The sequence below is a fragment of the Gossypium hirsutum genome, chromosome A13 (assembly GCF_007990345.1).
Source record: "Gossypium hirsutum isolate 1008001.06 chromosome A13, Gossypium_hirsutum_v2.1, whole genome shotgun sequence".
Classification (NCBI taxonomy): domain Eukaryota; kingdom Viridiplantae; phylum Streptophyta; class Magnoliopsida; order Malvales; family Malvaceae; genus Gossypium; species Gossypium hirsutum.
Window position 1 is genome coordinate 52,032,340 of NC_053436.1, and position 6,100 is coordinate 52,038,439.

At 38.2% G+C, this 6,100-nt stretch overlaps 1 non-coding gene across 1 annotated transcript; it reads left to right on the plus strand.

Moving 5' to 3' along the window:
- The first annotated feature begins 5,617 nt into the window (after positions 1-5,617).
- LOC121213447 (small nucleolar RNA R71) lies at positions 5,618-5,724 on the plus strand. The gene has a single exon (XR_005908828.1). It is a non-coding gene; the product is annotated as a small nucleolar RNA R71 (small nucleolar RNA).
- Positions 5,725-6,100: the final 376 nt, after the last annotated feature.

The following is a 6,100-nucleotide window of genomic DNA, read 5'->3' on the forward strand; positions in this document are numbered from 1 at the left end:
ATTATCTTTCTTTCTCCCTAAGTATCCTTTTCCGTGTAAAATACAACTCTTTGAAAAAGGGACATGCCCGTGTGCCACGGCCGTGTGACGTGATTGCCAGGCCGTGTTCGCTCCGTTAAATTGCACACGGCCGTGTGGGCTCAATGGCCAGGCCGTGTGAATCGTGTAAACCTTGGTCGACACCCCCGAAGGCCACGAGCGTGTGAGATACCTGTGTGGCAAGGCTTAGGCCTTGTCATTTTCTCGTTTTGGTTCGTTTTGTCCCTTTTTTACTCTTTTCTGGCTCCTTTTGACTCTTGGTGCTCTCCTGAGTATAAAACATGAAATAACCGGATTAAGAGCACCAAAATCCACAAATCTAGTAATAAACATCCATAAATATGTTAAGTATTTGGGGTATAAATATGTATAATTTGGCGTTTATCAAATACCCCCACACTTAAGCATTTGCTTGTCCTCAAGAAAAATTCTCATTTACTGTTAGAATTCATTCCTTTCAATCGCATAAGCATTACTGATAATGTTACAAATTATTCCACGAAAAATCATACAGCGAGAATTCAACTATAGGGGCTTTAAAACCCTCAAACAATCTAAATCAATTACTTTGATAACAAAATTATAGGTAATCTCCTTCCTTCAAGTAATTAACTTCAGTCCTAAATATACAAGAGATGACATCTTCACTAAAGATTCACTCAAATCACTCAAAATGTTTAAGGTTCAAGATTAAGCACTCGATTGTCTAACATGAAAAGTTATTACCATAGGCCTGCATGAAAATCAAATCTCCACCACTTGTAAATGATATGATACACTAATCAAAAGGTCTTTGCATGGTTGTAATGGGGTTTAGGTTACAGGTATGGATACAAGCTGAAGAGACAAGGGTTAGAATCGAGATAATTTCAATATGTTACCCTACTATCAAAAACTTAATTACTGAACCACAAACAAATACCTAGAACTATTTTACATAAGTTCATGACAACTTTAGCTTGCTGAGAATTACAATAATAATACTGATTTTTTTGTTAAGAACAAATCAAGTCAATACAATATAGAAATCATACTTCATGATTCAGTAACAAAAAATGGTGAACATAGTGAGGTAACAGTATTAAATTTAATCTCGATAAAAATAAAAAAATAAAAAAAATAAATTAAGTAAGAGGATTTCAACAATAATAGGTTAATGGGTTATTAATGAAGGTTAATCAAAAAAAAGTTAGTAGGCTCAAAGGGGGTTCACTAAGGGTTTAATTATGTGGGAAGGCTTTTTATGGAGTAAATGGGTTAAATCCTAAGTGCCTTTATCATCTCAGTATATCAAATCATACGTGTGATCTCGACATGTATAATCGAAGCAAGTTCTAGAATAACAGTTCAATGTTGACACAATCAAACCACAAAAGAAGAGAGCAAGAAAGAAAGCTATATGCTCAAAAGGATAAAAAATCTCACAAAAAATTTGGGTTTTTGATGTCATTCCTGTATACTTAAGATTTCAAGATAATACCTCAATTTAGGAAAAATAGTCTAAAAAATTTTATTTCTCAAAATATCAACTTATCATGCTCGATTCTTTAAGGTCCTATAATCAAATAATCATGCATAATTCCCTTGCTCTAATTCATGACATATCAACAATAATTATAGATCAATTAGAATTCATTCTATCAATAATATAAGAAAATCATTTAAGCACAAGACAAATTCAGGGATTTGAGAATAATGCAAAAAGTTAGGTTTCATGTTCACCTCCCCCACACTTAAGATGTACATTCCCTCAATGTACAAAGATAGATTATTCAAAATAAAGAAAATCAAAAGAGGAAAGGAGGTGAAACTCCCTGTTATATGGATGTGGAGCTTGATTCTGAGGCTAGAGTGTTTGGGGAAAGTAGTAGCCGCCATTGCTCTTGGCTAGATGAAGAAATTGGGTCGTTGAACATGACACTCGTGAGGTATTGTTTCCTATTTGTTTCCTCATTCCGTAAAATATTCCTAGCAGCTTTGCTTGGAAGTTTGTAGAATCATGAAGAGCTTATTAAGAGTTGGTGTGGAAGAGAGCGTAGTGGGATTACTTATTAGAAATACCAGAAAATGAAAAAAAATAAAATTTACTAATACAGATATGTCTTTCAAATTAAAATAATAAAATTGAACTGAAAATAAAAATAAAAATAAAAATAAAAATAAAATAAAATAGAATAAAAAGATAAGAGGATTCATTGATCCTCGTCAGTGGGGCCCTCAGGTGGTAGCGCTGGGTAATAGCGAAGAACCGTTCCCATGGGTTTGTAGACAGGAGGGCGCGGATGGCATTAGCTAGCTGAACTTGCTCTATGGCAGCCCAGTCAATGCAGTGACCTGTAGTGAGGGGTCGTGCGCGTAGTATCTGAAATAGCTTCTCCTGCGACGCTTGCAGAAATTCAAGGAAAGGGTGCTGAACTTCGGCTGTAGCACGTACCGAGGAAGAACCCAATCCCCTACGTCTCTTTAAGGATGGGACCGCGGCCTTTTTGCCCCTCGATGACAACATAACGTTCTTGAAAATACATTAATAGAATCCAAGATACATCAGTAGTTAAGCAAGAGGCCTAAAATTAGTATATGCTATTTAGTAGCTTAAACAATTCAAATATAGAAAATTCTAAAGAAAATTCCTAAGTTGTCTAAAACATATTTGTAATAGTAACAATATCTATGTAAAGCATGTAGAATACTAATGTAGCACACAAATTGAAAAAATAAGTTTGAGAAAGTGAGCCACAGGCTGCTGTAGGGCGGTGCACGGGCGTGTTGGTGACGAGCATGGGTGTGTGACGCGGGGATATAGCTGTGTGGAGGAAAAATGGAGGGTATAGAGAGGGGAAAGTGGGGATTAATTCAAGGGGAGTGGATTTGATGGTGGTTTGGGGTTGGAGAAGTGAGAATCTGGGGAATGGTGGCCGGAGTAGGGATTAGGGAATGGCGAAGGGTAGATTTCGGCTAGGGTTTTGAAAAAGGGAAGAAGATGAACAGTGGTTTACTTAAATAAGGGAGGTTCACACGACCTTGGGCCACGCTCGTGTACTTTAAGGGTGAGCCCGTGTTTTTTGAATTTTGTGAGTTAGGTCATGCCCGACTACTATCCCACACCCGTGTGTCTTGGGCGTGTGTCGAACACGGCCATGTCGCACAACCGTGCCTAGCTTTGTTCGCTTCTCTCACGCCCGTGTGTTATGGTAGCACGCCCGTGTATTATTGTACATGGCTGAACGGAACGGGCGTGTCACGCTCGTGTTGAAGAAACAAAATCGAGCCTTGTCCCTGGCACACCCGTGGTTTTCCATCCCCACGCCCGCGGTCTCCTATCAAGTTCACCCATGACCATGTTGCATGATCGTGGGGATTTATCGCACCCCGTGTTTTGGGGAAATCATGTCCTGCTTCCACACGACCATATCGCACGACCGTGTCTCTTCCTTTGTTTCGCCATGGCTTTAGGCACGCCCGTGTGCCTGGCCATGTGTGCTGAAAAACTTTGCAATTCAAAGATTAAGTTAATGATTCAAAGTTTAGAAATTAAAAATATGTTAGTGCTCAAGTTGCCTCCCAAGAAGCACTTATTTATTGTCTAAGCTCGACTTACCTCTCCGTTGAATGATCATGGTGGTTTGAGCAGTTCATACTCCTCATTCCTGCTATTAGCCTTGACAAAAAAGGGTTTGAGATGGGTATTGTTTACCTTAAAAGTGCCGAACTTGGGGTGACTTACCTCAACCGTACCGAATGGGAAAATACTGAGTACCGTAAGAGGGATTTCCTCATTTGGTGTGGTAGTGACAATATGGTGATCTGCAGCATCTAGTAAGACTTTATCACCAACCTTAAGTTGATTAGAAGTGGTATCGGGCTTGTTTTGGCGTAGTTTCGATTTATCATGTGTTCTCGATTTGTGTGCTCGCCATTCATCTAGCTCCTCTATTTGAAGCCTTCGTTCCTCATGGGTGTCTTTTTTCGCTACTTGATAATAATGCACTATCTTTGTTGTCTTGGTTCGAAGAGGTTCCTGCAAGAAAGATTGAATATTAATTTTTCCATCGATAAGTTTCATAGCATTATCTTGAGTTTTAGAGGTTTTGACTGAGTTGCGTGCTTGGAGTGCTACTGCGTCGTCTCCTGCACGAAGTATTTGCTCTCCTTTGCTTATATTAATAATGGTTCTGGCAGTTGCTAAAAAGGGTCGTCCTAAAATTAAAGGTACCTCATTATCCTCATCCATATCGACGACAAAGTCTACTGGTAAATAAATTTATCAATTTTAACTAGAACATATTCAATAATTCCTTTAGGAAATCTAACTGTTTTGTCAGCCAATTGTATGCTTATCCTAGTCTATTTGGGTTTACCGAGACCTAGTCGTTTAAACATTTTATACGACATAACATTTATACTTGCCCCTAGGTCAGCTAAAGCATTATTCACAGATAAACTACCAATTAAGCAAGGAATTGATAAAACTCCCTGGATCTTTCAATTTGTTAGGTAGCTTATGCTTTAGAATAGCTGAGCAGACTGCATTGAGTTCCACATGCAATATAGTGTCTAATTTTCTTTTATTGCTCAAAGTTCCTTTAAGAATTTTGCTGAGTTGGCCATCTATGACAGAACTTCAATAAAGGGTAAGTTAATATGTAATTTCTTTAAGAGTTCGACAAACTTATCGAATTGTTCTTTTGTTCTGTCTATCGTCATCGCTTTAGGATATGGCACACGAGGTTCATAATACGTACTTACTTGTTTAGGATCATCGTCGTTTACCTCTTCTCGACCTTTGTTCATCGCGTTGTCTTGTTGTAATTCTGGCTCCGGTGTAATGAATCCTTTCTTATTTTGAGTATTAATTGCATTGAGGTGTTCCCTCGGATTAGGCTCAGTATTACTTGGTAAGCAACCTTGTGGTCGTTCAAAGATTAGTTTGGATAGCTGGGCTATTTGAGTTTCGAGTCCTTGGATCGATGCTTGTTGATTCTTAAGTGATGTCTTGGTATTTTGGAAACAGGTTTCTAACACTGAGATGAATTTAGAAAGCATCTCTTCAAGGTTTGGTTTCTTCTGTTGTTGATAAGGCGACTGTTGAAAACCCTAAGGATTTTGTGGCTTTTGATTCAATTGACCACCCCAGTGGTTCCTCCAACCTACATTATAAGTATTACTGTATGGGTTATTTTGAGATTGAAAGTTATTGTTACCCATCTAGTTGACCTGTTCTTCTTCAGTTGTAGGATTGAAGGATTGGTATTCTGTATGCACACCTTCGCCACATGAGTCACACCTTATTACTGGATGTACCTGCATAGAACCAAGTAAACTGTCAATCTTTTTATTAAGAAGTTCTACCTGATTAGAGAGCATGGTGACTAAATCGATGTTATAAACGCCGATTGTTTTTGTTGGCTTTGTCCTCATAACTTGCCACTGATAGTTATTCAGTGACATCTCCTCTATAAATTCATAGGCATCTTCCAGTGTTTTATTGTTGATGGTTCTGCCAGTAGCTGCATCAACCATTTGCCGAGTCGAGGGATTCAGACCATTGTGGAATGCTTGTACTTGAAGCCAAAGTGGTAACCCATGGTGAGGGCACCTTCTCAGTAAGTCCTTGTATCTCTTTCATGCATCGTAAAGTGTTTCTAAATCCATCTGAACAAAAGAAGAGATATCATTACGTAATTTAGCCATTTTAGTTGGCAAAAAATATTTTAGTAAAAATTTCTCGGTCATTTGTTCCCAAGTAGTGATAGACCCTCGTGGTAACGAGTTCAACCACTATTTATCTTTGTTTCTTAGTGAAAAGGGAAACAAACAAAGACGTATGGCATCATTAGAAACGCCATTGATTTTAAATGTATCGTAAAATTCCAAAAAGTTCGCTAAGTGAGCATTGGGATCTTCATCCTACAAACCATCAAACTGGAAAAACTGCTGTATCATCTAAATAGTGTTAGATTTTAATTCAAAAGTATTTGCAGCTACAACAGGTCTAACTATGCTAGATTCAGTTCCTGTTAAAGAAGGTTTAGCATAATCATACATAGTACGTGGAGCAGGA